The sequence below is a fragment of the Corvus kubaryi genome, unplaced genomic scaffold, assembly GCF_017639235.1.
Source record: "Corvus kubaryi isolate FWS band 111438036 unplaced genomic scaffold, C.kubaryi_AGA036_p1.0 37385, whole genome shotgun sequence".
Classification (NCBI taxonomy): Eukaryota; Metazoa; Chordata; class Aves; order Passeriformes; family Corvidae; genus Corvus; species Corvus kubaryi.
Genome location: NW_024581127.1, coordinates 16,391,134 through 16,401,084, shown reverse-complemented (window position 1 = coordinate 16,401,084; position 9,951 = coordinate 16,391,134).

Genomic DNA, 9,951 nt, shown 5'->3' with positions numbered 1-9,951 from the left:
TTCCGCTGTCGGGGCTCGCCCGGGCACCTCGGGACACCGATGGCCTCAGGGCCCGGGCACTTCTGATTAATCTGGGCTTGATTAGGGAATTAGTGTGAAAGCCATATGTGGCTCAGGGCGGCCCCGTGTCAAGAAGGCTTTGTATGATTCTGCCCTTAGGGCAGAGAAGGATGGACGGGTTTGAAAGCGTGTGTATTTGTTCTTGCTGCCGCCAGTAGATTTTCCTGAGATCACAGGATCACAGAGTCAAGGAAACATTTAGATTGGAAAAGATCTCTAGGGTTATCGAGTCCAACCAGTGTTGAACACCACCGTGTATATCAGTGCTCAGCACTGAGTGCCACATCCAGTCTTTCCTTAAGCACCTCTGGGGACAGTGACTCCACCACCTCCTTGGGCATAGGCAATCCCTTTTGCTGTTCAGTCACCGTCCCAGTGAAGAAATTCCTACTAATGTCCAACCTAAACCTCCCCCGGCACAGTTTGAGGCCATGTCCTCTTGATCTACTGCCTGTTACCTGGGAGAGAGCCTGACCCCCACCTGGCTACAATTCCTTTCAGGGAGTTGTAGAGAGTGGTAAGGTCACTTCTGAGGCTCTTTTTCTCCAGGCTAAACATCCCCAGCTCCCTCAGCTGCTCCTCGTGGGACTTGTGCCCCAGACCCTTCACCAGCTCAGTTGTCCTCCTCTGGACACGCTCCAGCACCTCAATGTCCTTCCTGAATTGAGGGGCCCAGAACTGGACACAGCACTCGAGGGTGTGGCCTCACCAGTGCCCAGTACAGGGGAGAAGATCAGCTCTTGGAAAACACCCAGTGTTGGAAAACAGAGCAGTACTTCAGGGATCACAACTGTGGGAATGTGTGCTGAAATGCTTTACTGCTGTCAGTCTGCAGTGAAGGGCTTGGGAAAAGGGAAGGCTTGCATGCAGGTCAAGTGGGAAAACACAGAGTTGAGAAGAAACTGTTGCTGTTTTATTTTGGCACCAAACCCCATTTGTCTTAGCTCAGAGTAGAAATGCTGAGTGAAAAAGAGCAGGTTGTAAATTGCTCTGTTGCTAGCTAAGTTGTGTGATACTGCCTGTCATCTTAATTCACAACATTATCCAAAAAAAGCAGAACACAAAAGGCAAACTATTTTGGTTTGCTGGTTTTAGGGAACCAAATGGTTTGTTCCTATTTTTCTTAGGTTGTTTTTTTTGGTTTTTTTTTTCCAAATAGGCAAGAGTTAGAGCCCTTCTACAGCTGTGGATGGCTTGTGGGGAACTGCAGCAGAGAAAAGGCACAAATGTGATCAGAGATATCAGAGAGGTGACTTCACACAGGTCCAACCCAGCAAAGAATGGGGCTTTATGTCTCTGGGAGCAACTTCAAGCCTCTAGTCCAGTGCTCTTACCCCCTTTAAGTATTCATAGGTCCAGAAGCTCCAAACTCTGCTTGGTCAAGTTCAAAGTGTGAATGTTGTTAAACAAGCCCTGATGTGACAGATCAGTCTTCCTTCAGCCATTTAAGTTGTCCTTCAACCACTAGAGGCTGCTGAAAATGTTCCCATAGCCAAGCTGCCCACAGCCATTTATAGTGCTCTTACATGCTCCTACTGGTACAATTTTCTTAGGGAGGCTTTTCTCATATCAGTATAAAAAGACTTACCCGAAACTAACATGGTAAAACAGAAACTTGCCTACCTTAAATGTGGGCAAACTTATTTTTAAATCCCAAATTAACAATTGTAGCAAGAATAATTTCTTAATGGATAAATTATTAAGTATTTTCAATGAAAAATCTTACAAAATTTCACAATAGGTACATTTTCTCGTTATTATTGCAAGCCATTTCCTCAAAATGTGGCAATATATGCCATATGCAAACACTAACCAGCAAATGCAAGACATTATCTGTGTTATTTTTGGAACAAGATAAGATTTTTTTGAGTGATCCATAGCTCCAGGCTATCAGACGGAAACTTGGCATCAACCTCTATAAATAGAGTGGTTAGTAAATGATACCCTAAAAGCAGTACTTAAGAGACGAAGAGCAAGCATTTCTAACCTGCAAAATGACAACGTGCTTGTAAAACTGCAGGAGGAGATTCTGACAATAAGAACCTATGATCTGCTACTCAAAGCCCACTGCCTATTGTGGTTGGTTTTAGAATTATGTTTGCCATTCGGTTAACTGATATCAATGAGGTACAGAGCAAGCCTGTAGGCAATCTATCACTCTTCACTAGAAAACAACAACAGAAAAACCAACAACAACAAAAAAAGGAAAATATTAGCAAAAATCAAACAACCAGGATATTAGCACCCTTGGAATAAATGCACAGTAAGAGTGAGCTGCAACACAGTCTTTAAGTGAGCTATTGGTGAGAAACCAAAGCCAGATGTGCAATCATTATAAATGCTGTTAGGGAGAAATCAGTAATTAGTAGCATTTAAAACCACAGCTGCTACAATAGGAGTGGATATATGGTAGATTAAACAGATATGTTCACTAATATTTTTATAATAATACTTCCCTGTACCATTGCTCCATCTGGCCTGACAGGGGTATTTTTATGAAGACTCTGAAGCCTGGAAAAAAATAGTACATACTTCTTTTTTATATGTCTTGAGAAATCTATTTGTTGAAATTTCATTCAGGGAGGAAGGAACTGTGATGTGTCTTTATGACCTCAATTATTTTCTGTTGTAATTTTTGAAAAATAATTATCTGTTTAAATCACTGCATAGAAGTCTCATTCTATAATAAAAATATTTGTCAAAAATTACTTTGGGTCAGATCTCTGTATAGGCCTGTATTCAACTTTGAATATCTGAATGATTCCTTATTGTTGAATACTCTTATTATACACAGGCTAAACACAGTTCGACTTGAGTGTGCACTGGGCTGCACACAGGTATTGAGGTAAAACTACTTAGGACTGAGAAAGCTTACCTAGGAGTTAGCAAGAAGTGACGTGGCAGGGTTGCCCTTAGAAATGATCTTTTACCACCTGCATGAAGTGGTTGCTCTTTTAGATCTGGAGAGTGAAAACTAGAATACATGAGATAGGTTATGGAAGCAGCTGCTGCTGTTTGAAAATCCTGGTGATGAAAGTAACCCTACCCAGGGTTAGGAGGGTCCCACAGGATTTACATGACCCCAGGCATGTGTGCTGCACCAGGCAGCAATGGGGAGTCCCCAGTGAGGGAATTCATGCTGGCTGTGCAGGAGCCTCCGCCAAAAAGGCCAATGCAGGCTGCTGCCAGAAGCCGTCCAAGGACTCAGTCCAGCAGAAGCCCTCTCAGCTGTGAGCCGGGACCAGCATTCCACGTTCCCTCATAGCAGTGGATGGTTCCAAAATGAACATGGTGACAGGATTTTAACTTTTCATTCTAATGTGATGAATCTTCACATCTCTGGTCGTTTTGGGGGGAAATACAGACTTTATTTGAATTCTGATTAGTCACGAATTCTATATTTATTTATTTTATTTGTAGCCAAATTTTCTCTAGTGATTTTTGCAGAGCTATGTGTTCTTCTTTGATATGTGGATGACATATACAACAGAAATCATCAGAGATGGTACAAATTTCCCTTGCTTTTTGGCATCCTCTGAAGACATGCTTTTCTGATATTATACCAAGAAAAGCTGACAAACTGTCTTGCTGAAGACAATGGGAATATTATCATCTGTTTTAACATGATCATAATTTTACTCACAGTTTTAATATGTCAGTAAGATTTTTTTTATTCTGGTAATAAAGGTGGTAAAATAAGGATTCTATACCATTTGCAGGACTAAAGCCCCAAAAATTAAAAGTTACAATTTTAAAGCTGAAAAATATCTGTAGATCAAACAATAGGGAAGAATAATATTGCTGCACTTATGTCCCAGTATCATGTTTCAGTATGCAAATATCTGAAAAATAAATACAATTAGGTAAGATCATAATATTCTGTGTAACATGGGTAAACTGCAGTGTAAGACCCCATCCTGCAGCTTCCATCAGTTTGGCTGATAGGAGAATGAGAGAAAAAATACTATTGTTATCCCAAAATTATTTAAAGAAAGCGGAGAAAAAAAATTATATTACTTTGTTATTTATCTTTATTTTTCCTGAAGGTGCTTTTTGAAAGCATTTTAATAAAAAATACCTATCAAAGCACATTGCACTTTAATCTTTCCAGATGTTGCCTGGGAGACACAAGCCCTAAGATTGAAATGTAAGTCTTTGAAAAAAGATGTTTGCAAACCATAGCAAATTTTTTTTTCTTCAGCTAAGCTTTGTCCTGGAGACAGAATATCTCTTCCCTAGCTGCTTCTCTGTTTTAAAACTTCATCCCTGACTTTCAGCTTCAGCTCAAGGACTTGAGGCAGATAATAAATCTGAATTTTACAAAGTTTTTTAAATTCCTAAATTACCACAACTGACATTGAAGTCTGCATTTATATGTATTTATGCATATGAGCATTTAATTCTTCTATAAAATATGGGCAGCATGTTCAGGACAGGTGCAGAAAGATTTAAACTATCATGCCTGAAAAGCTTTAGGGCAGGCTGTATTCTGACAGAGTTGAAATCCAGGTCCAAAGCCTTGTTCCAAATCAAGCTGAGAGAAGTCACAGCATTTGTGATCCCACTTGCACACGCCACATGTACAGCATAGACCACTACCTTCTTGTTCCAAACAGGACAGAGTTCTCAAGTGCTCTACTGTTATTTGGGAGAGCACCTGATTCATGGAAGGGGGCACTGGAAAGCTCAGTATTGTCGTGGATCTGTGTTTCAGAGCCCCTCATTTAGAGTTCTTGTGCAGAGACAAGCTGATTGGGGCTTCTTGTGGGACTCTTAACTCTAGGCTTGCATTGATCAGAAGGGGCTGGGAAGGCTGTAGCCCTGTACAGTGTGCAACACCCGGGGACATGTTCAGCCCCGTGGCTGCACAGGACTTCCATCCACACCCTGCTGCATCCAAATCTCATGTTAGTCCCATTCTCAATTAATGCACAGTCAGGCAGTACCCTCCTTGTCCAGCACACCTGTGTCTACAGCAGAGCTCAGCTGGCTTGGCTTAGGCAGCAGAACTTTAGAGGGTTCACAGCAAAGCAGTGCACAGTTACAGATCTGTTCAGTGGAAGAAATCTCAAAGTCCAGAGGGGTCTGTCAGCAGAATGGTTGGATGCTTTAGGAGCTGTGGGAGAAGCCATGAATAAGATCTCAGGACACCAGTGATGCCAGATGTCAGTTCACTGGAGTTGAATGCCTGAACACCACTGTGAACCTATGCTGAATTAAAATTCCATCTAGGTAATTTCATTACCATATAGTAGTATTTAAATGAGTTACATGGCTGTATATTCTGAAAAATGGAAACCATATATAATCACATCAGTAATAGCAATAATAGATTGGCAACTTACATTTTATGACAGATTAGGAAGAGATGAGTGACAATAAAGTACCAACTGTTATAACTTGGCACCCAGCTCTAGAAGCACTCATTCAGCCTAGCAGGATGTCCCTTGTGCCTTTGTAGATGGCACCTTGGAACACAGAAGTTGCTGACTAAAGAAGACATAATATAGACTACCACCACAGTAGTTTTGACAAGAAAAGCAAAATCCCTGCCTCACTACTGTATAACTATCCTAGACAGTTTTCCTCTAAAATTATTTTTTAAAAACCAATTTGAGTAATTCACTGTATTCTCATAAATTCTGAGTTTCTTCTCATTTAAATCCTTTGGTTATAATCCTGGCCAAATATTTTCCTCATCACAACATTATATTAGAAAAGGTTTTAGGGTGTATTTTGATAATCAACTACTTGACATCAGATTGCAAAGGTAGCTTATAATGTCATCATCTCCCTTTTGTGTCCTTGCCTGCCAGTCCTGCCCCACATTACATCCCCTTTTGCCCAGTATGAGCAATCTGCAACCACATAGTGGACTCATGTGGCTGGAAAACAACCTTTTTCCATCCCCTCTGTTATTTTTCAGTTGAATCAGTTCTTTAACCTAATCTACTCAGTAGCTGTAAGTGTGCCAGCGCTTGAAGGAGCGAGCTGGTGGGAGAGCAAGAGGCCCAGAAGGTACATGAGCACTGAGCTGTACAGCTGATTCATGCAGGACTTCCACTGAATCCTGTCATCACATAAATAAAATTATGTATGTGTTTATGGTTCATATGATGTTATATGTTTCTTTTGCTAACTATGACAATAACATCTGCTACATACAAAATTCATAAATCATTTAAATTTTGTCTTTACTTCAAATTTCTGATAGAGGGCAATGTTAGAACAGCTTATCTTCTGTTCTTGTTTTTCACAGTCTATAAACGATGGTATGTCTGGCTCTTCACAGACATGGAGCAAAGCTAATAATTCACTTGAAGTTCCCAGGAGCTGAAGTCTCATTTTGCTGGACATACCTCCAAGGCGACCATATGGACTATGTGACACATATCACTGCCAGTTTATTTTAATTTGCCAAAAGGGCAGTGATTTACCTGCTGGTAAATTTAGATCTTTGAGTATATTCCCCATTTCTTTACCAGAATGAAATGATCTCACAGGAGGCATTGAAGTTTATGGTAGCACTTACTTCTTATTTATGAGGATAAGTGATCACCCAGCAGTGGCATTTTGGGTATTTTATCTTTGAGTCCATTCTACAAGTGTATTCCAAAGTTCAGACAAGGAGTACATTTTATTCTGACACCTGGAATGCAGAAACACAATAATCCATCACCATCCCTTGCATCTTTTTGCCTTTTGTTTATTCTGGAGCTAAAAATGTTTAAGGTCTCTCTCTTTAACAGGCTCTTCTGGACTTGGGCTAAATAACAGAGTAGATTCTTCCACATCAAATTCCTTTGAATCACATTTATTCTGCTTGGGTGAATTAGTAATGAGATCAACAGTGTTTTGATTAAACAATGAAGATAGACATGAACTTGCACTGAATTCCCTGGATTTGGAAAATACAATGTGAAACAGTACCTTCTTAAGATAAGGCATGCATTGAGAACAAGAGGGATAGCTGGAAGAACTGTTGGCACTTGTTACATGTGTTTGAGGCTTCAGTAAGATACAAAGGTACCTTTCCTTGCCTAAAGCACAGCTTGGATGGCAAACAACCAAATTTGGTAGATGCAGTTCCAGGTTTCATGTAAGGCAATGCCTAACACATTGTAGGTGAGAAAGGTGATGTAAAAGTGTGAATAATAATAAATTATAACAACAGCAACAATATCTCTTTAACTCTCTTTTTACTCTTAAATCTCAAATATATGTCACTCATATACGTTTATTTTATGAATGAGGAGAATGAGGCATTGGGAAGGGATCTGACTTGCTCCCGTTCAAGCAGTGTTTGAGTGAAGATTGAGCCCAGGTACCCAGCCCCTAGCCCATGGTCAGAATGGTCCCACTGTGGGAATTGCCGCCTTCTCCAGCAGGCTGTCTTTTCTCATCAACAGTAGAAATCTAGATTTGTATTTGAGAATGCTCCTCTACTAATAGGACTGCTGGTTTTTACTATGCAAAGGCTGGCTAAAAAGATGCACTTCCCAGTAAAGAAAATGAGCACAGGAGAGCTTCAAAAAGAACAGAAATGGTACAGTTCAACTTGGGATCATTATATTTGAAATCAACTGTCTAAATGCTGTATTTTAGCTCTGTTTCAGGTAAAAATGTGTTTAGGAAGGGCATAATTGCCAATAGGAAAGAAATGCCCTTCTCTGGCCATGACAGAGGGGAAGGTCCTCTAGCTGGACAGTAATTCATGGAAAACCTTATTTCTTCACATTATATATATATAAAGAGACATTTTGTCAGACAGTGCTTCTGGCAATGCAGAGCACACCTTGCTCACAGAAGTGCTTGGTGGATCACTTCCTTCCTCTGCAACTGAGTAAGATCCCTATGCTAACTTCAGCAACTGCTTTGGTTTATAGCTACTATTGGGATAGTAATTACTCTTTTTCTTTCTGTAGGGGTGCTTTGCATGTTTTGTTTCTTCTTTAAGCAAGTTAATTGGTCTTGATTTCTTCACTCTCATCTGCTTTTCTTCTTCTTAGTGTGTTTTTCCTATTTTCTTGGGGTAACTTTATGATGTGTATCTCCTATTGCTGCTCTATGCCCAGATATCAATCCTGTGCCTTTCTGTGCCTTTTTAAACTGAGCCTGAGAGGGGGGAGAGAAAAAAACCGAGTGAACTTTTCAAAGCAGTTGTTCAAGGACACAGACACACACTCCTCTGCGTCCTGCTCTGCAGCAGCAAGAGCAGAGGAAGCACCCTTCTTGCTTTCCAGCCAGCTTTCAGCTCCTTTTCTCTGGAAGGAGACAGAGAGTTGAACTTTGTTTTCCTGGGACTTCGGCTTTTCCCTTCTTCTCTTCTGGACTGTTTCAACAACATCAGAACACACCGGGAGAATTTTCCACCAAGGCCCCGGAGGTGGGCCCACCACGACCCAGCTGTGAGGAGGAGGAGAGAGACCACACCTACAGAAGGACGCTGAAATCTTCCCAGGTTTCTCTCCACAGTGAGAGATTTTATTATTCAGCATTATTATTCTTTTCCTGTGTGTTTGTTAAATAAACTTTTTTTTATCTCTTTCACTTTCCTCCGAGGAAAATTTTTTTTTCCTGAACCTGGTGGGGGAGGGATGGTTGTAACCTGCCTTCTATCAGAGGATAGTAAAATTTGTCTCAAACTGGCAGACCCATATGCCCATTCTTCCTCGTGTGCTGCACACTGATCTGCCCCTCCCCTCCACGAGCCCTCCAGGGCAGTGCTGTCCTGCAAGTGAGGGACCACTTTGATTGCTGTGCTGTGGTAGCCCTGATTTGGAGATAGCTCTTGAGTTTCTGCCACCCGTCTTCTTTGACAACAACAACTCCTGGGATCTTTTGTCCCAGAGGCTCACGGGTTTCCAGGCAAGAGCTTATTCGGATCTGATCTTCTAGTTGCATCACTGGGTTTTGAGGAGTTATTACCTGTTAATACCTGGAATTACATTATACAGTAGCTTGGTGGGAGCTACTGTGTGCTATGGCCATGAGGACAGAGTGCATTGGGAAAGCCTGGATGTGCCTATAACGCATGCCCAGATGAGATGCCGCAGCTGTGGCACCCAGCGCAGTGGCTCAGTGCTGCAGGATGGAGCAGGTTGCCCAGGGAGGTTGTGGATGCCCTCTTCCTGAAACTGTTCAAGGCCAGGCTGGATGGGGCTTTGAATAACCTGGCTGAGTGAAAGGTGTCTGCCAATGGGCAGGGGGTTGGAACTAGATGATCATAAAAGTCCCTTCTAACCCAAATTGTCCTGTCATTCTCTGGTTCCATTTATATCTCTGTGGTGAAGTAGATCTTGTGTCTATGTGAAGGATACGCAGCTGAGCAAGGGCTGGCCAGGCAGAACGAGTAGGTGCCATTTCTGTGCTTCATTGCTCTGCACCAAAATACTGATAGTAATGTACAATCTGCAGCATGTCAGCTACAAAAACTACAAAATAAGTGATTTTTAAAAAACCCTTATGATTACATTTTATTGATATTTGCTCCTTTCTGGTGCCACTAACAATCCCCACCTTGAGTTTTTCTACACAGCCCATGATTTTTTTCTTTTAATGAACGTGCAGCAATTGGGCAGAAACTGATGTAATATCATGGGCTCTGCCAATTCCTGTTGCAAGCGTTGCGACACTGCCTCTGTCTCACTACATTTGCAGAGAGACCTTTTGCCTCTGTACCTTGCACATCCCTTTGGTCTTAATGGCACACAGCCAGTCTGATGGATTAATCCAGACTGTGACAACTGATAAGAGCTGGTGCTTGCAGGGAACCTGGGGTACTGGAGTGAGATCTAATACTTGATATGTCCTTTGCCGAGTTGGAAATGTGCACAGACTGCTGGATATTTCTTCTAGTGTGATTATATTTTAAATTTGACTTCTAAGTAC